Source organism: Vespa mandarinia, chromosome 11 (assembly GCF_050613455.1).
Source record: "Vespa mandarinia isolate Hongniang chromosome 11, ASM5061345v1, whole genome shotgun sequence".
NCBI classification, from domain to species: Eukaryota; Metazoa; Arthropoda; class Insecta; order Hymenoptera; family Vespidae; genus Vespa; species Vespa mandarinia.
In genome coordinates, this window is record NC_140820.1 from 4,413,167 (window position 1) to 4,437,500 (window position 24,334).

The 24,334-nt window shown below is 36.6% G+C and overlaps 1 protein-coding gene across 1 annotated transcript in view; it reads right to left on the reverse strand.

Annotated features, from left to right (window-relative positions):
- The window catches only part of ds (dachsous cadherin-related 1), a 298,517-nt gene that overhangs the window by 217,955 nt on the left and 56,228 nt on the right, over positions 1–24,334 (reverse strand). The gene's annotated exons all lie outside the window — the stretch shown is intronic.

Genomic DNA, 24,334 nt, shown 5'->3' on the forward strand with positions numbered 1-24,334 from the left:
CGAATTGTTTCGTTCACGTCAAAATCGTTTTTTTATTCTTGAGCGAAAAAAAAAATGCGAAAAAATATCCCTCTAAAAGAAAAGAAAAAAAAAAAAAGAAGAAGAAAAAAAGAAAAGAGAAGATCGATAATTCACTCGTGCAAAAAATCCAAATGCATTGATTCTTTATAATTAGAAATACAAAACGAAACTTTGTCTTGTCGCTATACGATCTATATATATATATATATATATATATATATATATTTACTTATTTCAATTTTGTCAACAACGGCTAACTTATCTTTCGTCCTTGATCTGCCATATTGTTAAGTTAATTCAAAAGGCGAAAGATAAAATCGCTATATTTTTGACATTAAACGAGGAGGAGTATTATTCTGCCTCCGCAAGGTGGCAAGGGGGCAAGAAGATAATGGACCATCGAATGGATCAAAAATCCTCTTTCAGATAGTAAAACTTCGTGGAAGGACTAAGGATCCTTTTTTACATAAGCAACGCCTTACGAAAGATTCTTAATTGTAGATAAATAACAAGAAACGCGTGCACGAGGACGTTGAATGATATTGTGAATGAAATTAAGCGACGAGTTGAAAGAGTAAGAAAGAGAGAGATAGAGATAGAGAGAGAGAAAGAGAGAGAGAGAGAGAGAGAGAAAGTGTCGAGCAGATTCTTTTTCGTCGAGCGAGATAAGAGAATTTATCCTGACTGTCCATCCTACTTCGATGGCACCTTTGTATACTACACCATGATAATTATGCAGATAAGAATATAAAATTTAATAATCAAGCTACCGGTCTTTTCACCTTGCCTCTGACGTTCGCCTAAATTAAACTAATTCGATGACCATTGTATATATTATCTATCAATGATAAATATTTTATTTATAGATCTCTGCTATTTTTCTGATTTAAAAAAAGAAGAAAAAGAAAAAAAAAAAGTAAAAGAAAAGGCAATAGAAAGAGACAGACAGAGAGAGAGAGAGAGAGAGAGAGAGAGAGAGAAAGAGAGAGAGAAAGAGAGAGAGGGAGAGAGAAATAAAAAGGAACGAGAAGATATCCTAATCTGAAATATATGTATAACGATGTAATTTTCATTCGAACGAGGGAACCTCTTTGCTATCTACGTCAAACCGTTTATCATATCGGAATAAAAGAATAATAAGAAGAAGAGTTCAACGTTGACGTCGTCCAAGGCGCGTAATACGAAAGAAAGAGTATGACGCGACGCATTCCAAGGCTCGGTAGTCGAAGCAGTTCTCTGGCTCTTCGCTATGTAAGAGTAAGAAAGAGAATAAGAAGAGATGAAGGAAGGATCCAGCATCCTCGCTTTCCTCTTTTCGTTTCTCTCTCTCTCTCACTCTCTCTCTCTCTCTCTCTCTCTCTCTCTCTCTCGTTCCTCTGCTCCGTCGAAAAAGCCATCCTTCCACGTCGAAGCGTCTCGAAATCCTTCTCGACGCGTTCCGAACTTACGTATAAGTTCGTAAGTTGATATATGTATATATATATGCATGTATGCACCTATGTATACATATATATATTTGTATATATGTATGTATGTATGTACGTATATACGTGTGCGAAAAAGTGAGGGACAGAGAGAAGGTAGATACGGAAGAGAAGAATTATCTGGTATCTTTCCTTCAGCTCGTCCTCTCGTCTTTCGAAGCTCTCGTCAAAGAAAGAGAGAGAGAGAGAGAGAGAATCTGACGGAGACTTCGTCGGCAGGGTCGTCGCCAAGAAGAGAGTAGCACACTCGTGTTTCGACGTAGGTGACGCCTCGAACGTATCTCGAACGTCAAGTTTCGATCCGTGAAACGAAGCTTACTCTAGAGAGAGGTATACGTCGATGCCTAAAAGGGAGAGGACTCTCGTCGCCTAACGAGAAGAAACTTTCCTTCTGATACGAACGACGACGACGACGACGACGACGACGACGACGACGACGACGACGACAACGACGACGACATTTTCGATGTCGTCTCTCACGAGAGAAACCTCTACTTGCGAGAGCAAATTAGCTACACGGGAAGGAACAACGTACCCCTTTCGACATTTCTTTTCGATATTCGCGCCTTCATTCTACCATTTCACTCTTTCCATGTCTTACTTCCATCACCCCTCCTTACCTATCTCCCTCTCTCCCCCATCTGTCCCTTCCATCCTCCTTTCTCTTCCTCTCTTCGCGAGATATTAATCTTTGGTCTCGTTAAATTTTATCCATCGATTTTAACGATCAGATCAATAAGAAATTTCAGAAATAACGAGGAATTGTCGAAATCGTAAAGATACCAGATAAATTCTATTTAAGGAAGGTTCTTTTCTTTTCTCTTTTTTTCTTTTTTTTTTTTCTTTGTTATTTTTCTTTTTTCTTTTTTCTTTTCTCTGTAATTACGTTATACGATAATTGTAAAATAATAAATGTTAGATCGACGTCAAAAAAAATAAAACAAAAAGAGAGAGAGAAAAAAAAGAAAAAAAGAAAGAATAAGCATTATTATAAAAATCATACAAATTAATTATAAAAATCATATTGATCTTATCCGATTCATAATATATCAATGGTAACATTCATATTTATACAACAATAATAAAGAAGAATTATTAATGATTTAAATATTTAGCAATTATCACCTATAATAAACTATACGAAGTTTCAATGAAACTCAATAATGAAGAATTAATACTCTTGAATAATCGTGACTTTTACCTTTTTTTTCTTTTTTCCGATATAATTCATCGAAAATTAAAATAGAAAAATGAAATCTCACATTGAAGGCTCTCGTTTCGATCGAAACGTTTGGAACGACGAGAGCGCATCTTCCTCTTTTTACTTTTTCTTTTTCTTCTGCTTCTATTTCTTCTCCTTCTTCTTCTTCTTCTTCTTCTTCTTCTTCTTCTTCTTCTTCTTCTTCTTCTTATTCTTTGAGAGGAAGAAACGGTTACGAATTTAGCCGCGTCACGATCCGCGCTCGCGCATTTACCGCGCTTCAAAAGATTTATCGTCGTCGCGCGTGCGTCCGAGCGCTGGATTCCTCCGGAATCTCTTTCTCTCTCTCTCTCTCTCTCTCTCTCTCTCTCTCTTAGTCTCTCTCTTTCTCTTTCTCTCTCTCTTAGTCTCTCTCTTTCTCTTTCTCTCTCTCTTAGTCTCTCTCTTTCTCTTTCTTTCTCTCTCCCACCCTCCTTCGAAACATAGATAATTATCTTAGGAGAGTCCTATAGCGTGCTTTATGCTGGAACGCGTTTCTTGCTCGAAAGCAGCTCTCCACGGATGCCATTATTCCGTGCTCGCGCGTTTCCTACGACGATTCGTTGCTTTTGCATGTGAATACCGAGAAGAAGAAGAAGAAGAAGAAGAAGAAGAAGAAGAAGAAGAAGGAGAAGAAGAAGAAGGAGAAGATGGGCGAAGGAGGAAGAGGCATACAGTCCTTCTATCTTTTTCCCTAACTTCTTCCTCTTCTTCTCTTTTCTTTCTCGGGGTGCGTCCAAGTACATATACGCGACTTATTCGCGTAATAAAGCGAAATCCCACGCTTACGACGAACCTTTTGCTCGACTATGAATAGTCGACGTAGCGATATTAAATGTTGACGGCTACTTGAAGAAAAAAGAGACATCTTCTATATTATTTATAGAATAAAAGTTTGTAGAAGTTAAATATATATATATATATATATGTTTTTAATTCTATTATATATGTACTTGCTTTGGTATTCGAAGGACAATATTATTAACAAAAATGATTCGTTCATTTCGACATTTATTTTAATATTTATTATTATTAAAAGTTTCAAAATTTATTTATTTTATATTTATCTATATAGATAGATCATTACGATAAAATGAATTGTCTCAAAATGGAACCTCTCGTTTTATCCCATTCTCTTTCAAATTCCCGTTAACTTCAGGAAATCCAACAACGAGATCGCAATCGGTAAGAGAAGTCAAAGCTAAGGGCGCCTCGTGACAGAAGAGGAGAGAACCTTCTCTTTCCTTTGTTATGCTTTAACAAAATTACCGGTTCCAGTCCATCAAAAGGAAAGAGAAACGTTGAATGGTTATGCAAAAGGAAGAAAAAGAAAAAGAAAACAAAAAGAAAGAAAGAGAAAAAGAGAGGGAGTGAGAGAGAGAGAGAGAGAGAGAGGGAGAAAGAAAGAGAGGGCAGAGGCGCCTAAGCGGATCCTTGAATTATTGCGTACCGACTTAGCTAGAATATCTCCTTCATCATCCCTTGTCGTATGGGGAGAGAACGTTAACCATAACGAAGTCTTAAGAATAAGAGAAAGAGAGAAAGAATCTCTTGGTGCTCTGACGGACGGACGCAGTTAATAATTCGTCCTGAGCTCTCGTGTAACTGCAAGTTGCTGCCGGTGGATGTTGCCTTCGTGCCCGGAAATTCAAGAGAAGCTTCGTGAAGATGGAAAAAAAAAAGAAAAGGTAGAAGCCCCGATCGTATCTCTTGAAGAAACATTAACGGTATATACCCTATCTTACCCTCTTATTCTTTTCTTTCATAGTTAACAACGAACGTAGAAAGATACACATAGAATTTCAAATTTGACTATTTCCGCGTACCTGAGAGACTATTTTATCTTTTACCATTCTAAAAATTATTTTAAATAATTCCTTGGCATTATGTTGCCTTCATTCATATCGTAAATATGCCAATTTTCTTTGACAGAGATATATACGCACACACATATATATATATATATATTAATAATAATAAAATATTTTTATAAATTATGTTCATTCGAATAATAAAATCTAAAGGACGATCTGTAATTATCGCCAGAAAGACAAACAAAAAATAAAAAGAAAAGAAAAAATTATCGTTCACGTTCGACATCGTTAAATCGTTTATCCGTTCACATTAGAAAGGAAAAAGAAAAAAAAATTATAAAAAAAAAAAAAAAAAAAAAAAAAGAAAAAAAGAAAAAAGTAGAAGAAGAGAGAAGAAACGTTTCGGATCGAACGCAAACGCAAACGCAAACGCAAACGCGTTTCTTCTTCCGCGGTGTATAACGTTACTCGAAGAGTTAATAAAGCTCGAGGTCGAGGCCTGGACCGTGGTTCTCCTCTTCATCTTCGTCTCCTACCTCATTTCCATGTATTCTCCACCCCTTCTTTCTTTCATCTACCAAGACCGACCACAATATTCGTCCTCCTCGCATCCCTTTCGTCCTCTCTCTCTCTCTCTCTCTCTCTCTCTCTCTTTCTCTCTATTTTCAAAGTTACTTCTTTCTCCCTTCCTCTTACGATTCTACGAAGAGAGACCGCAGACATCGCGGTCTGGACACCCGCAAATTATTTTCTCTCGAAACTCGTCCGTAGGTATCCAGTACCATCAACGTCCTTTCAAACCCTTCTTTCTCTTTCTTTCTCTCTCTCTCTCTCTCTTTCTCTCTCTCTTTCTCTCTCTCTTTCTCTTTCCTTCTCGCCCTCATCCATTCTTCTTCCTGATTTGACCCAGAGTGCTTGCTCGTCCTCCCTTAAAAACCTCTTCTCTCTTTTTCCTTCTACTAATGACTAATTTCTTTTCGTGCTACCACACACAAAGTATATTAGTGTTAAAAATAACTTAATACCGTCTTCCCCCCACCCCTCTCGTATCTACCCCACCTCACCTATCCTTGATATTATTGAAATCAATTAGCACGAGTATATTATTATAATCCAATGAAATATTTAAATTGTAAATTAATTGATTTCGTTAATTTAATCGCGAAGAAATTCATTAAGCCAATTGAAAAAAGCTTTTCAATTTTTTCGAGAGAAAGTGAGAGCGAGTAACGAAAGGAAGAAAGAAAGAAAAGAAAAGAAAAGAAAGGAAAAGAGAAGAAAAAAGGGAAAAGAAAGAAAAAGAAAGGGAGGGTGGTGGTGGTGGTGGTGGTGGTGGTGGTGGTGGTGGTGGTGGGGAAAAAAGGAAAAAAGAAATAAAGAGTACGGTGGATCGTACGCTTGGCGCCAGAAAGCCGGCCATTCTCCGGAGAAACGGAAAACGATTTCGTGAAGCCTCTTTCGCTCAACATATTCGTCGATGCCCGAATACCGGTTATCGTCTTTTAAAGCCGAAGGATATACGTGCTCGCATTCCTCCTTCTTCTTCTTCTTTCTTTCGAACGCAACAAAGTTGCAAGGAGAAGAATTGTCGAGGAAGAACGAAGTAACACCCGAGGGCCTACTTTGAAAGTCTTTTGCACGTGAACGAGAAGAAACTCTATCTTTTCTCTCTCTCTCTCTCTCTCTCTTTTTGTTTCTTTCCTTTTCTTTCCTTTCCTTACTTTTTGCTTTTCTTCATCCTTCTTTCTACCCTCTTTCCTGGTGGTATAATGACGAAAGTCTACTATTATGAAGTATGATAGCGATGTCGTAATGACAAGCTCGTTCACCATCAACACGCTATACCCATTGCTCATTTACCATCTCAAGATGTTAAACTCATTACATAAAAATCAATAACTATTACATAGAAATTTTTTTAATAAATGATAATACGTTCGTACAACAACTCTCGTATGGATTTGATCGATTTCAAAAAAAAAAAAAAAAAAAAAAAAAAACAAAGAAATTAGAAAGGTGTAAAGAAGAAAAGAAAAAAGATACAATAGTATCTATTCGTTAGACAAAAAAAAAAAAAAAAAAAAAAGAAAAAAGTCATTGATAATTTTCCAAAAATGGAAACGTTTCGATCGGTTATCGAAAATGTGTAAAACGACAGATGAATAGTCAAGCCGAGTTAACAGAATCTTCTTCTGATACTTTTGGACCTGCTTTCCCTCTCTCTCTCTCTCTCTCTCTCTCTCTCTCTCTCTCTCTCTTTTTCTCTCTTTTTCTCTCTCTCTCTCTCTCTCCCTATCTATCTTTACTCCTTCGAGTACGCGGACCTATATGGAGAAGAATTTTTTCTTTCTCTCTTACAAACGAGCTGACTCTACCTGAACGTAATGAAGAACGCGCTCTATCGTTTGAGGGACACCAACACGAGATACAGTGCGGCACCATTCCGATTAATTGCCCTGTCATTGTTTTATCTTTAACACCGTGTTCGGATAGGCATCTTAAATGGCACGCGATATATGTTGTATGGTACCTATACATACGCGTACTACGCACTAACACGCTTAATACCCATTACACGTTCAATACATCCCCCTTCCTTACTTCCATTTATCTTATTTCATTGATTAATCCTTTCATTCGAATCGTCGTTTCGTTCTTCTTAAATCCTTAAAAGAAAAATTAAATGAAAAATTCGTACTAAACATACGCAATACATAATCATTGTTTATTTTCAACATTTAACAACATTTTTCTGAACGACTTAAATATATATCTTATTATCTTTCTTAATACAATCTTTCGTTGTCGAATTTGTCAACGATGATAGAGAAGAAAGACTGATCGATTAAATTGAATTGATCAAAAAAAAAAAGAAGAAAAAAAAAGAAAAAAAAAGAAAAAAAGAGAAAAAAGGAGAAAAAAAAAGAGAGAGAGAGAAATAAAATATAAAAATGGAAACAATAAATCTTCATCGTCGGGAGTCAATGGACTCATAAAATAAGACTTTAAAGATTGCCTGATATATCGGTTAAGAACGTAAAGAGATTATTAATAACTTGATCATCGATCAAAAGGCCGGCGTGCGCGAGTGCGCGCGCAATAAAACGTCGATATATTTCATAAGTTTTTATCGGCGCCTCTCATCTGCCTCGGTAAAAGAAAGTTGCATGAGAGATAAGTGGTGTCGAGAATCTGGAATCCCCGAATGCCTCGAGGTTACGAAACACTTTGCACGCGTACGGTGAGCGCTTTTTGTCGAACGCCCGGCATGCGTGCTCGCGCGCCGAATAACTATCCGTGAGGGTAAGTACACGTGAATGTGTGTGCGCACGCGCGTTCAGGACCGAGATCGTATAGTCTGACCAACGGTAGCGACTAATGAAGGAACCGACTTCCATCACGAAGATCATTATCGTGTATACCTACGTATGTATATTTTAAACTCAAATATTTTCTGTTTTAATAGAAGAAGAAGAAGAAGAAGAAGAACAAGAAGGAGAAGAAGAAGTAGGAGAAGAAGAAGAATGAAAAGAAAAGGAAAGGAAAAAAGAAGAGGAGGAAAATTTTCTTCCTACTAAAGTGCAATTACTAAATTACCGTCGGTAAACAATTTCTTCGTTCGAATTGTTAATATTCGAAAAATCGAATTACCTTTATGAAGAATCATAAATATAACTTTATGAGTCTTATGATTGGTTTTTGTTCGTTCTTATGTACTTTCAAATATCTTCAAAAAGCTTGATCACGCTTCTTCCTAAGAATGGATTTGCTTTTGTTCGTTTGCATGTTTTAACGGTACCTCGGCAATTTCTTTTTTTCTTCTTCTTCTTCTTCTTCTTCTTTTCTCTTTCCTGGTTTTTTTTTTTCTTTTTTTTCTTTTCTTTTTTTCCCCCTCGACAAATACAACCGACCAAAAGAGAGATCATTAAAATTTCCAAGAACATGTTCGAATAGTAGGGAACTTGTTAAAGCTGTTTCATTAACGATCGAATTACTCGCATTTAGAGTTAAGCGAACAGATATATCGATGGGGGCCAAGTATTTCCGATTTTCACACCTGATTCCATAAAAGGAACGTTTCGATTATATGAGGTCGATTGATTTCTCAGCTAGCGAGTCCAGGTACGTAAAATCGAAAGACGCGAAACGATAGATCGTTTTCTTTACCATGACGTAAGAAGTAAAGAAAGGCAATCGTTATCGAAACGATCGAAGAATCGAATTGCACTTTGATATTAACAACTTGAAAGAGAGCTTAAGCGCGACGGCTTAAGCGCTCTTTATTTTTATTTTTCTTTATCCAACGCCATCGGTCTTTGAAATCGCGCGCCCTCTCTATATACATATATATATAATATATATATATATATATATGTGTGTGTGTGTGTATGTGTGTGTATGTATGTATAAGTTAAACGCATTAAGAAAAGAGAATTAGATAGCCACATTTAGTTTACAAACCGACAGGAACGACTTTGCGAAGTAACGGGGCGAAACAAACGGCACCTTTTGCGCAAGATTTTTCCTTCGATCGAGTAGAATCGGATCGACTAACAGTTGTAAGCAACGGCTAAACAGACGTGTCTGCTTGAAGGCGGTTCTCTTACGCAGCAAAACTCGCACTCACAGCTTTAGAAGCCCGTACTCGCTTTCGCCTCTCTTCGAGATCTAGAGATGGATAAATTTATCGTCTAACGACCTCCGGGTTGCACCGATCGTTTTCTACGCCAGGTTCAACTTAACTTCAACAAAGTGCGAACGATCGATAATGATTGATTAATCGGAGAAAACGCGAAATCGTTTATTATTATTATTATTATTATTATTATTATTATTATTAATATTATTATTAATATTATTGGTAATATAAAAGCCTTAATCGGTGTATTTGTAATTTCAAAAAAAAAAAAAAAAAAAGAAAAAAAAAAAACTCTTATTATTTTTATCCGATCCAAACGAAATATTATAAATATAATTACTCTTTACGATCGGACAGAAAGTTTCAACTATTTAACTTGTGGAAATATTACCTATAAAGCATGACTGTAAAGGAATGAAAGAGAGAAAGAAGAAATAGAGAGGTGTAGAGGGAGGGAAAAATGGAAAGGTCGATGTATAATCACAATGTAAAATATTAAGCACGAGAGAGAGAAAGACAGAGGAGAAAATTGTAAAATTGGTTCCACTAGAAATACATTAATTGAGTGATTTGTAATTGTTATTTGTGATCTGTGTTCTACGTTCTGCATTCCCTGTTCTGTGTGTAACGTGTTGATTTTTTTAATGTAGATAATAATCCGTCGATTAAACGGTTATCATTTTAATGATCGATCTTATCATCGTCTCTTGTATATATATGTATATATATATATACGTACATATATATATATATATACATATATATATATATATATATATCCAATACTACGCAATTGAATATAAATTTCTATCCGATTGCGTCTACAATATGAAATAATTAAAATTTTCGATTCGAGAAGGCAATAGAACATAAGGAATGATGCATCTATCGTTTTCATTGGTGCTGCCGCGTTGCGACCGGGAGCACTCGACGGCGTTAATGGCCGATCGTGAGCACCGATAATAACAATAGCCGTGAGTTACAATATAGGCGCAGCCGCATACGTAATGCGCCCGCTCTTTACGGATCTTCGCTCGATACGCGCGAAATTTACGATCGCCTTTACGATGTGTCTTTTGTAAAATTTATAAACGATGTTTCTCGATAGCTTACCATCCAATATATATTACATTGGAATACATATATATATATATTACTATATAAGAATATAGTAATATACGTTTTATACGAATCGACATAGACATAGTTAAATACAATACACTTTTACAACAAACGATATTATTTGAAAAAGAAACGAGAGGCGTAACACGGAACCGATCTTATTAACGAGATTAATGAAAATAATTTAGAAGAGCCTTCCTGATTAGTATCACTTCGTCGTTCCTTAACCCCGAATGATTAATATCGTAATAACGATAATCTTAATTAATAATTCCTAATCGATTACAAAAGAAACCTCTTCCACTTTATCGTGGCTCCTTGGTAATTAAGTTAAGGCAATAAGACCCACCGTTCGTCTTTCTAGCAGAAGCTAAGAAGAAGAGAAATACCAATGAAGGAGTAAGAGAGAGCTCTACTCGTTGCAAGAACTCTAGGAAGTCGAGGGTGAAGGAGTACGGAATGGTAAAAGAGGTAAAAGGGAGAGGGAAGAGGAGATAGATGATGATGGCCGATGGCGAAAGGAAAGGTGAAAGAGGAGGATTGGGAGAAGGAGAAGAAGTACGCTGGGGGTCCGGACCCTCCCGCGGCGAGAAGCTATCGAAGGTACAAGCATTTTTCACGTAATAACCCATAACGCCTAGAGAAACGATTGATCGATTGCCCGACTCACGATTTTGCCTCTAAAGAGATTCCACGTGTAGCTTTTCTACGTCATCGAGACGTCGAAAGGATTCTATACTCGAGGACGCCAATATCGATTCGAAGCTGTTTCCCAGCATGAAAATCATCGTTCGACGAATGATCCCCTCGTTGAAATCTTCATGAACGATAAAAAATTATTGTACTAATTGATCTACTATATTTTCATTCCTTTTTTCTCTTTTTTATTTTTTTTAATCGATTTTAAAATCATTGCTTCGTATCATCATCGATTCCAATTATGTCTCAGAGTTTCGATCGTACGACGTCACGATGATTTTCAAAAATACATTGTTCTATGTAATTTAAATCTATAGATTCACGAATATCCATTCGATCATGAATTTGGTCAAATAATGTGAATCATAGAGACGTTAATTAGGTGAAATTGTAAATCTACGAATCTGACCATTGTTCGTACGTTCGAACATTGAAAATAGGAAAAATTATAAAAGAAAAGAAAAAAAAAAAAAAAAAAAAGAAAAAGAAAAAAGAAAAGGACGAAGAGAGAAAAAAACAAAAAAAGAAAAAGAAAAAAAAGAGAACATCCAAAGAGTACCTTCCAATTTCCTTCTTTTTCTTTTCTATTTCAAATCTAGAATCTAGAGAAAGTGAAAGAGAGGGAGAACACGTAATATCTAGTGTCTTTATGGGGAGATAAGTGGTCGGAGCGCTAATGTTCACTGACCATTAAAGAGCCGTACTATAATCTAGCTATGTTTAGAGTCGAGCGGAAAGTAGCCGAGACGAGGATTTTCCAAGCGTAATTGTTATCTTCTCGGAAAGGTTTCAGTACCGATAATTATTCTATCGCTGCTTTTACGACTTTACACGCGTGCAACCGTCTATCCGTACAGATACATATGTATACGCGCATGCACGCACACGCACACGCACACGCACACGCACACGCACATGTACACGCACACGCACATGTACACGTACACATACACGCACATATACACGTACACGTACACGTATATATGTACACACCTGTGTACTCGAATGAAAGGCGATTGGTGTCAGACATTTACCAGTGTATCGTGTCTACTGAAAAATGGAAACGATATCGCGATGTTGAGATTAATTCGAAATATATATATATATATATTTTCTCTCTCTCTCTCTCTCTCTCTTTTTCTCTCTCTCCTTCTCTCTCTCTCTCTAATTTGTTCCTCGCTGTCGGCAATTATAATGAGCATGACTGGTCGTAGTACGCAAAAAGTACAGATCAATGTAATGTGTAAAACGCGTGCACATAAATCCTAATGTACGGTAAAAAAAAAAAAAAGGAAAAGAAAAAAAAGGGAAGAAAAAAGAAAAAAGAAGGAAAAAAAAAACAAGAAAACACCAACAATTAGGGGATAATCGTTCTGTAAGAAAAAAAAAAAAAGAAAACATAGCGATCGCGTTCTTTCGAAGAGAGAAAAGATTTGAAGAAAAAAAAAGAAAAAGAGAAGAAAAGAGAAAAAAAAGAAAGAAAAGATACAAAAAGGAACAAAAAAAACAAAAAATACATTCTATCTAATAGTACAAATGTTTTTAGCGTATTAATTTTAATAATTAAACGTACTTGCCTCTTAAATATTGTTATTTCGCGATAATCGTTGAAATATTTCATCTTACATCACCGTTATAGATCTAAACGATTGTCAATGATTTATAATGTTATCATTGTTTTAATGACAAATTTTGATTATCTATTATTTTTTAAAAATGAATGTAATCTTTCGAATTCGACGTTTTAGAAGAACGTAGCACGGTATCGTCGTAGGAATCGACGTAGAAACTGTGCTTGAGTTCGAACTCGAGAGATAAAGAAGATTTTACTGCGCATACGCGAAAGAAGAAAGAGAACGAGAGAGAGAGAGAGAGAGAGAGAGAGAGAAAGAGAGAGAGAGAGAGAGAGAGAGAATTCAGTCGACTGAATTGAAAGAGGGATGAAGAAGTAGAGAGAGAGAGAGAGAGAGAGAATTCAGTCGACTGAATTGAAAGAGGAATGAAGAAGTAGAGAAAGAGCGATGCACCGATAAAGTCGAGAAAAAAAAAAGAAAAAAGAGAAAATAAAAAATAAAATAGAAAATGATTTCGCGAGATCATTACAATTTTTTAATTCGCAGGATAGCAATATATGTAAGTACTGATTTTCATTCGGTACATCCGTTCGAACGATAAACCGAAACAAATCGAAATTCACCAGTCACTCGTCGACCTTGTTAAAGAATCGTTCCTGTTGTTGTTGCTGGTGCACCGTTAACCGATCGTTCCTTTATTGTACCTCGGTAGAATCGCGTGGGCGAACTTAATCCGCGGAACCGAACGCAGCAGGATCGCGAATCGGCCAATTAGTCATCGATCCTGTCGTAGCTCGATCGAGATTCCAATACTTTACCCTTTCACCTTTACCTTAACGATCATATTAACCTCCTTTCGGCCATTGCATTAAACCTCTCACTCGCGAATAAGAATATCGATTTTAAACATTAACACGAATAAAAATTGTTTTTGAAACAAATAAATAAATAAATGAATGAATGAATGAATGAATAAATTATCGAAGTTGTATAAATAAATCCACATAAATCATTGAAAATTATTAGAAAGTCATAATAAAAGGTGCGAATGATGTATCGTGAAAAAAAAAAGAAAAAAAGAAAAAAGAAAAAGGAAAAAAGGGAAAACTTTCAATTCGAACTCTGGAAACATCGTAAATATTCTTTTACAAAATATCCTATGAATAAATATATCCTTAAGATTTCCATTTTACGATTGAGATTTGCCTGGCTTTAATTCTTCGTAAGCTTAAACGTAAGCTCTAAGTACGATCTAGACGATGAGTAAAATAACTGAATCTAGAAAAAAATATATATTATCGCTTTTGCTATTTTACCATGATATAAATCATTATGGTACATTGAACGATTTAATATCTATTAAAAATTCAACCTTCCTTCTTAAGGATCCCGCTATAAATATGTATTTATATGTAATACGACGTATCAAGGAGAGAAGGACTTCTTAAAAATTTTTATCTTTCCATGTAGGCGAACTTGCTCTAATTAAAGCAAATCGGTGGTTGTTGTTGCATTCGGATTCACAAATATATTATGTATGTAGTACTTACATATACAAATAAGAGAAAAGTACTCACGTGGCTTCGATCAGCTTCGTTGCTCTCACCTACCTACTGGCTTACATGACAGACACGCTCCGTTGGCACACATTAATATACGACATACCTTTTACTTCTCTCTCTCTCTCTCTCTCTCTCTCTCTCTCTCTCTCTTTCTTCATCAATCTGTATATGTATATCTACTAGTTACCAATCTATTCATCTATCTATCTCTACGTAAACTCTCTGATCGCTCGAGTATAAGAGTAGAAACAGGACAGACAGAGAGCTTTACTAATTGCATCAACATACCGATTCGCTATGTCGAACTGCACCTGCGACTATTGCATTCGTATTATTATTACTGGATGCCCTTCTTTTTCTCCCACTCTTTTAGAGTCTTATCTTTTTCTATTTCATTTCTTTTCTTTTCTTTTCTTTTCTTTTCTTTTCTTTTCTTTTCTTTTTTATTTTTCATTTTTATTCTTTTCTTTCCTTTTCATTTCTTTTCTTCTCAACGTTCTTCGATATATCCCTTAACGAATACATTATTAAGTTATAATAATTCAATTTTGTGTCGTATTTAATAAGAAAAATATTAAAGTTATTCGAAAGATAGCTCAGCGAACAAATTAACTTTCGAGTAAGTACGAGTAATCAATTTTCTTTCGAAAAAAATGTATGGTTTTATAAATGGTCAAAGTTGAACATGTCTGTGTTCCTATAAGAGATAAATATATATATATATATATATATATGATTTGATATTGAATATTTTCGTTCTTATTTTTTTTTCCTTTTGTGGTTTTTTTTTTTTATTTCTTTTTTTTCCTTTTTTCTTTCGTCATCGTTCGGTAGCTCAAACGAGTTGTATTCTTTTCGATCAACGCCGATCGTAATAATCATCGAACTTTCTTATTTTTCCTCTTTCTTTCTTTCTTTCTTTCTTTCTTTCTTTCTTTCCATCGAGCACACTCAACCATGTCCCTCTCTTGTCCTCCTTACCCTGCCATGCTTGGTTGCAATTACCGATAGGATCGCGTCGCGCTGTGCGGTGCACGTTCGTCCGTCCACGACGACAAGCGCTCGGCTGTATCGTCCCAGAAATCACGATGAGAAAGAAGAAAGAGAGAGAGAAAAAGAGAGAAAGAGAGAGAAAGAAAGGAACCTCCCTTTTACCGGAGTACGCAGATTCTATAGGTACATACAACTCCGCTCTGTTTGGAAACAAAAACTAAAAAGAACTTTATTCCTGATTACGGTTCAGTCTAACGGTCGATTTAACTTTACGTTTTGTCCTTTCTAATTGCTCTAGAAATTAGAAGTAACAACTAATGATAAGAATTTTACCTGTACGTACGTTCCAATCGACTTTTGCTGTACGATACTTCGATTGAAAGAAAAAAAAGTACGACATATGAACATGTCATACAGAAAAAAAAAAAAAAAAAAAAAAGAAAGAAAGAAAAAAGAAAAAATAAAAGAAACACGCGAAAAGGAATTTGTATAAAAAAGAAAAAAAAAATTGTAAATCGTCTATCAAAAAAATTGAGAAGCATTGAACGTCTTGATTCGATTAAAAATATTTTCAACGTATCCATATATATATATATATACTTAACGGCGTTCATAAAACATTATGACAGTATCAATTTTGTTATTTATTGTAAAATAAAAAAAAAAATAAAAAAAATAAAAAAATTGATATACGTATACATATTTATATCTATTCAAGATCAAAGTTAGAAAATTTCAGTTAGATATAACGTCTACTCCTATCACCTTTTCATTCTCGAGGAAGATAAAGAAAGAAAGAAAGATGGTCCAACTGCAATTACCGATAGGATCGGCATCGTACTGTGCGATGCACGTTCCGTCCGTCCGCGCAACGATGCTCGCTATATCGGTCGAGGAATCACGACGAAGGCAGAGGCATATATAAAACCTTCCCCGTTTCTGGAGGAAAAGGCTCGTATGGCCGGTTTACCAACGTGAAAAAAGAAACAGTATCCTTCGCCTCGTTTGGACCAGATTAGAAACGAGAGACTTGAAGAGAGAAAGAGAAAGAGGAAGAGAGAAAGAGAGAGAGAGAGAGAGAGAGAGAGACGGGATCCAACTACTCTCGCAGTAAATTGAATTAATCAAGCTTTTCATTGGAATTGCACTGTAAAAAAAAAAAACGTCCAACCATTTTCTTCATCTCGTCGAGTCTAAGACCAAGACACAGAACGGCACGGCACGGCACGGCACCGCACAGCATGGCAGGGCACGTCATAGTAAAACCATTATATACGTATATACGAATACATACTATTCGAAATTACTTACTTACGAACGTGTGAAAATGATGAATATTTTATTTTCGAATATAAATGATCGGTATATTAATTTAACGTAAAAATACAGATATTAAGATTCTCATTAATTTTAACGACTAATAATAAGTTAATGTAAAAACAAATTTCAAATTCGAGAGATTGATCTATCGTTCCCATTGCGTTACATTTTATATTCATAAATGAAAGTTATTAGTGTGGAGAAAAGAAAGATTGTAAAATAATAAAATGGGACGGTGGGAGGAGGGGATGGGGGAAAAGAAAAAAGATACGATAAAATAGTCCTAGGGGAAAATTGAAAGGTGCGAATTTCCTCTTAGCGTTTAAAATTCCTCTTTCGCAAGATGGTAAATGCTGCCGACCGTCTCTCTCTCTCTTTCTTTCTCTCTTTCTCTCTTTCTCTCTCTCTCTCTTTCTTTCTCTTTCTCTCTCTCTCTCTCTCTCTCTCCCTTTCTTTCTCTCTAGGTCCTTTCCTGACTGGTACATCGAGTCCCTCCTTCTCCTCTTTCCTCGCGTGGCACACACATCAGAGAATTATGCATCTCAGGTGCATAGGTTCTCGGTAAACCGGAATGCAGATAACTACGGATCCCGTCTCTCTCTCTCTCTCTCTCTCTCTCTCTCTCTCTTTCTCTCTCTCTCTCTCTCTCTCTTACACTTTCATACGTATCCAGTATTTTTTGTTTGCCATCCACGAGCTCTAACGATAAAAAAATTTCTATCTACGGCAAAGTAGACTCACTCGCTTTCTAAGATTTCGAATTTACGAGAGATACTTGAATAAAGATATCTATGAAGATGAAATAGCTCAAAATGACTGTGATCACTGTCGATCGTGAAAAAGGAAGAGGACAAGAAAGAGGACGAAGCAGGAAAAGGAGGAGAAATGGAAAAGGAATATCGAGTCTTCCCTCCGGTTTTAACGGTTCCTCAAATTTTTTTTTCTTTTTCCCTTTTTTTTCTTTTCTCTCCTCCTTCTTCTTCTTCTTTTTCTTTTTTCTTTTTTTTTTTTTTTTTATCCATTCCCACTCAAAGTTCGATGAACTTCGAAAGCGTGAAAAATGGACGCTGCGGATTGGAAAGAGATCTGATCCGTTCGAGAGAATCGTTGAGATGTGAAAAGGTTTGATTAGTTCTCGTATTTTTTCAATACTTTTCCTGACTTTTCGAAAGATCGAGTTCTCAAAACGACGAGTCTCAAAAGAAAATAAAACAAAAGGAAACGAAATAATAAAAAAGAGAGAAAAGAAAAAAAAAGAAAGGTAAAATGAGAATAAAAAGACAAGAAATAAGTTGCACCAAATAGCTGTTAAAATAGGTGCGAATAATTGCAAATAAAAAATAGTCTGATGAGAGAGAGAGAGAGACAGAGAGAGAGAAAAAGGAAAAAGAAAATTATACAACAAATTTTGTCGTATTTTCTACAGGAAAATCGTAATGTTCAATACATATATATATATATATATATATATATATATATATATATATAAGACGGTCTTATTCGTTGTAGAATTGTAAGATTATGCGGACAGGTGCTCGATCGACGAGAAATTCATTCTGACTTATAACTTCTCGAGAAGATACGTACGGAAAGGAGGAGAATAAGGCGAATGAGGATGAGGATGAGAAGAAGAAGAAGAAGAAGAAGAAGAAGAAAAAGGAGGAGGAGGAGGAGGAGAAGGAGGAAGAAGTTAAGGCGATAGATAACTGCCTACACGGATCATACATCACTCGATCGCGCAATGAACGCTGCTTTCGACGGCCGATACGCATGAACCTAAGCTTTTTCTACCTTCTCTTTTCATATTTCCTTTTAACCATGCGTCGTGGAAACGTCCCAGTGACGTTCCCTACGCAGTTAATCGATTCGTCCACTCGACACGACCAACACCGGCAAAATTCATCCTTGATTGCAATTATCGAATGATCTCGGCACTCTCAACACTTTGCACGTTACGTTCAAGTTCCACGCCTGAGGAACGAGCACCGTGCATGCTCGGCTGCATAGAACATGGTTACAAAGAAGTATCCTTACGACGTGAACCTATTATCTTCGTTTATCTTTTACAATAATTTTCAACGAATCATTTTCATTGGCTTTTTTTAATAATCAATTCTATGAAATACGAATTATTACATATCACTGGGCAAATAAATTTTAATCAAGGAATCAAACGAATGATCAAAGAAATATGTCAAATTTAAGACGTAGAAAAAATATAAACACATCTAAAACTTTATATACGACGTATATATCAAAGTATAAAAACAGAATGAGATGAGATTTAAATTTGGAATCGAAAGGAAATAATCGAACGAATGTTGTCATTGAATTCTCGCGTGCGCCTGCGACCGATGTGCTGCCGTATGTATGATGGTGACACAACTGCTATAACGTACCATGATTTATATTCGCGCCTTATTTCGCTCTGTGAGGGCCACATACGTTTGGATACGTCACTGGTATATACAGACGAGAAGAAAAAAGAAGAAAGAGAGAGAGAGAGAGAGATTAAAAGAAGACTTGGGAAGGTATAGCAAGATGAACACCATCTCTTTCTCTCTTTCTTCTCTCTTCTGATGCTCTGCAAGCTGGTCTTATCGGCACTTCCGTCATCCCCGCGCCTCCACGCGGTCCCAATTAGACGGCTCTAATTGGACGGCGAACGAGCGCACCGTAATAAGGCACCCTTCTCTCTCTTTCTTTCTCTCTCTCTCTCTCTCTTTCTCTATCTCTCTTTCACACATACATACACATACACACACACACACATACTCTTTTTCTCTCTTTTTCTCTTTCTCTTACTCTACAACGTTTGTTCCTTCCCTTTTCGTATGTACATATCTCAAGATTTCTTAAAAAAGAAAGCAAAAAAAAAGAAAGAAAACAGAATAAAAAAAAAAAAAGGAAAAACAAAACAAAAAGAGGAAAAAGTTCGTTATGTGTCGCGTGACACCTTTCCTCGAAAATTCTGTTTTGGAATCAGTTGATTCGTGCACACCACTTTAGCATCCCTTTTCGCTTTTTAACATCCTCCAGAAAAGGCGAAGACGTCTTTCGAAACGAGACCAACACGAAAGATTCTCATAGATGGATTTCAACCCCTTCCATCAACCATCCTTCCCTCTTTCCGTTTCCGTTTACGCATCTTTCTCTCTCTCTCTCTCTCTCTCTCTCTCTCTCTCTCTCTCTCTCTCGTTCTCTCTGCTTATCGTCGTTGAAAGAAAGATGGCGATCTCATTTCGAACGATCTTTTTGGAACTCCATGCACGAACGAAAGGCGACAACGACGACACGAAGAGACGAGAAGACGGTTCGGAGAGATCCAACGCTTCGCGTGTCACGATTCGATCGAGCTCTTCTACTTTTTCTTCTTCTTCTTTTTCTTCTTCTTCTTCTTCTTCTTCTTCTTCTTCTTCTTCTTCTTCTTCTCTTTCTCCTTCAACTTCTCCTTCTTCGGTCTTTCGGTTTGTATTCGTGTCGATCCTATCGCAAGGGAAATCTTGTTCTTTTCGTCGAGAGATAAGTGTGGGAGAAAGGCGACACTGTTAAACGAAAAGATCTTTTGGACGGTACACATGACGGATTTTTATAAATAAGATCCCAATCAAAATGAGAAATCAGATCTTTGGCGATCTTGAAAAGAAAGAAAGAAAGAAAGAAAGAAAGAAAGAGACAGAGAGAGAGAGAGAGAGAGAGAGAGAGAGAGAAAGAGACGAAAACGAAAAAAAAGCAAGGACAAAAAACAAAAAAAGAAGAAGAAAAAGGAAAACAAAAAAAGTATTTCAAAGAAAGTATCTTACTCGGGGAAGGGGGTGGAAGGGGCGGGGGTAGGGGAGGGGGGTTTACGTCTTCCTGTTTCGCGGTACATTTCATTTTGACACAGAATTGACAACTTCCTTGGCGAAAGTTCTCTTAGCGTAAGGACGGAACCCGTTGAAAATCGTTTTTCGTCACGGCGAGAACACCGCCTCTCGCCGATCTTCACGTTGACAAGCGTTTTTTCGGCACTTCAGATAGAAAGAGAAAGAAAGAGAGAGAGAGAGAGAGAATGAAAGAAGAGGGAGACAAAGAGAGGGATAGATAGAGAGAGAGAATGTTGGCCTTAATGGACCAATCGTTGAAGCAACAGAGAATAAGAGAGAGAGAGAGAGAGAGCGAGAGAGAAAGAGAGTGTATGTGAGAGAGAAAGAGAGAGAGAACGAGAGAGAAAGAGAGTGTGTGTGAGAGAGAGAGAGATAGAGAGATAGAAAGAGTAAAAGAGGAAAGAGAACGAGGTGGGCCTTTAATATCCAACCGTTCGTTCGTTGGTCAAAATTCTTCTTCTTTCCCTTCGACCTTCGACGTTACACAAAGAGCCATTTTATAACGGAGTTAGGCAATCCTAATAGTACGTGCGTCACGATTTCGAACCGATCTAACGCACGTGGATACATTTGGGCGGAGTTAGAGATAGTCCTTACGTAAAAATGTCTTCGCTTTGTGAGTTTCTACCACGCCTTCTCGAAAATGGTTAAAAATGGTGTCAATGAATGTCGTGTTCGATTACTTTTTGACTATAAATGATTATTCACGTTATCGATCCTCGGAACATCATAAAATTTCTTTAAATTTTAACATTGCCAATCGATACATAAGATAAATATTATTTCAAAATAAAAAGATTTACTTCGTCGTACCTAACTTCTACTTTTGGTTTTCTTTTTCTTTTTCTTTTTTTTTTTCTTTTTCTTTTTCTCTTCTTTTCTTTCTTCTTTTTAATTATTTCTTTTACCAATTCTTCTATTAAATTTATATCCAATTAATATCGATTAAATCGAGTCTGATTTTAATCTAAATCAAATGGATATAACGAGACGTTACTTAAAATAATCATAAAATTAAAAAAGAAATAAAATGAAATCTTAAAATTATCTATGGGTATTAACTATATTATGATTATGACTGACGTACTAAATAACAATAATCGTATCGAAGTATGAATAATTGGAAAATTATGAAACGTCGCGGTTAAGCTGTTAAGCGGCAATATGTGAAATTTCATATTTCAAATATAAATAGCCTCAATTATGTGATCAATCAAAAAAAAAAAAAAAAAAAAAAAAAAGGAACGTGCGTTTCACAATGGATAGACAAAACGCGAGAAAAAGAAAAAAAAAAAAGAAAAACAAAAAAAAAACAAAAAAAAAGAAAAAAATAAAGAAAAAAAAAAAGCGAAGCGAGAAATTCTTTCAAGCGGAATCGCGAGAAGAACGTAGAAAGAAACAAGACGAATCTTCTTTGTCTCTGAGAACGATGGAATCCCTATCCCTTTTTAACCCTCAGACGGTATAATTTAACTTGGCTCCGTGTCATTTCGAAAATCTCCGAAGAACGAACGATTTCACCTTTCTTAAGATATACCTTCTTCAACAGGAATCTATTTCTATTCCTTCTTCCTATTCATTATTGTGTACGAGCGCAACTATCATCCATCCGTGCGTGATCCTTTGTCCTAGTAGTAAGGTGGAATGAAACGATCATTAACAAAATATTCGGATCATTGCAAATGATCGTAGCTCGAGGGTTTAGAGTTATGTTACTACCATCAAATTTTCGATCTCTTCGTGATCACGAGACGGCATAAAGATAAACAGAGAGTGAGAAAGTAGTAAAATTTGAAAGGTGAGTGTAGCGATCAACCATCAAAAGTAGGTGGTTGATAGCGACACGCGCTCCAACTCGCGCGCATGCGCAACTTAGGTATGTAGGCGTCTCGTATCCGTTGCCACCACCATCATCCAGTAATTGCGTACGACTCGCTAAACATGCAACGCCGTTCTCGAGCACGCGATCGAGCCTTAAGAGAGAAGGAGAGAGAGAGAGAGAGAGAGAGAGAGAGAGAGAGAGAGAGAGAGAGAATGTGCTCCTTTACCTTCCTCCTCTTTTCTCGATCCTCCCGTCTTCGAAAGCTTCTTCTTCTTTTTCTTCTTCTTCTTTGAAAAAAGAGAGACAGAGATGCTCCATAAAAAGAAAAGAAGAAGAAAAAAAAAAAAGTAGAAGAAAAAACTCACACGCAGAAAGACGTAAACAGTTGGTGCGACGTCGATCGACGTTAGGCCGTGTGGCCTAAGAAAATGATGGCAGCTGCTGAAACGATGCTGTTTATTGTTTTTGAGATCGTAATAAAGACGTTCACCTTACATTACCGTCATCCTTTGCAAACAGAATAAAACGTATGACAACAACTTGTCAATCTAATAGATTGTTTCTCTAACTAACAGATCTTTTTTTTTTTTTAAGTTAACAATTAATTAATAGATTGTATCAATATAATTATAATTGATGATTAATAATTTATGTATTTATATAGATATGTACGAGCTAAATCAAATAAAGAATTAAAAGGTTCATACGCCATTTGCTTTTTCGGGTGTTGCTTGAAGATTCGAGGAAACCATGAAAACTTTGAAGATCGAAATATTCATCCCCGCGGTAGAAAAGGTTGCTGTACGCAATTACGGATACCACTCTTACCAGTGGCCCATGCAGTAGTCTCTTCTCTCTCTCTCTCTCTCTCTCTCTTTCTCTTTCTCTCTTTCACTCTTTCTCTCTTTCTCTTTCCATCTTTCGATCTCTCTTCGTCTGCCTTCCCTCATCGACCGCGATATGTCCTCCTTACCCCTCGCACCCTTCTTACGAGATATCCATCCTCTTTCGAACTTCTCTCTTCGTCCATATTTCCTTCCTCCTCTTTCACTTCCATCTGCGGGCAATTCGGAGCGCCGGAACCCCCGACGAATCGCGAGAGTAAAAGAGTAAGAGAGAGAAAACACAGCATACCGCTTCTACGGTGCCCAGTCATTTTGAAAAATACCCCGGCAAAATGATTTGCCCGCTATTACGGCGACCCGTTCTCTTTCTCTCTCTCTCTCTCTCTCTCTCTCTCTCTCTCTCTCTCTCTCTCTTTCTTCCTCTCATCGTATGATTCGTATTTTGCCGTCTTTCTCTATCTCCTTCAGGAGCTTGTCGCTCTCTCTCTCTCTCTCTCTCTCTCTTTCTTTCTTTCTTTTTCTCTCTCTCTCTCTCTCTCTCTCTCTCTCTTTCTGTCTACCTCTCTGTCTTTTTCTTTGGACTCGCACCGTTCTTCGCGGCCACTCGTGCTATTTTCTTCTCTTTTTCATTCCTCTTTCGCATCTCGAAACGCGATGTGCCGCGTTATGCGCGAGACCGGATCGATTCGAACCAAAGGAGCAAGCGGGCTTTTCAATAATGTTTGAGATCGACGAAATTCGTACTTACCTGCATCCTTATGCCTCGCGTTTACTTGTCGGTTGGGAAGTAAATGAACGAGAAGGTTTAAGGTAAATGGTATGAGAGAAAGATTACAGAGTTTATTCGAATCTCGAATTTTATCGTTTAATATAAAAAGTCGTAGAGTTACGATCATTACGCAAAAGTCGTTAAGTAACGATGTTACGTGCGAACTTGTATGTCAGGCACGATTATCGAGATAAATCATATTGCCCGAGCGTTAAAAGCAATGACTCCGCTTGACGGAGAAGACGAACGAATTATGCTAATATTCTATTCGCCATAAAATCGAGCTTAGATGGCAGATTTATCATGGAAAATTATTGAATAGAGAAAATCGATGCGCGGTATAAAAATATCCAACGTATCAACGATCCACGGCTCCTCTTCTATGGTATAATTCTAAACTCCTCCTTTTATGGCACGATATTAATATATCGTTATGGATCCATTCGTACGGATAAGGATCATTATCGTATATCAAATATTATTACATATATTTCGTAGAAAAAAAAAAAAAAAGAAAAAAAAAACGAAAGCATAGAGAAAAAAGAACGGAGAAACTTTTAAACG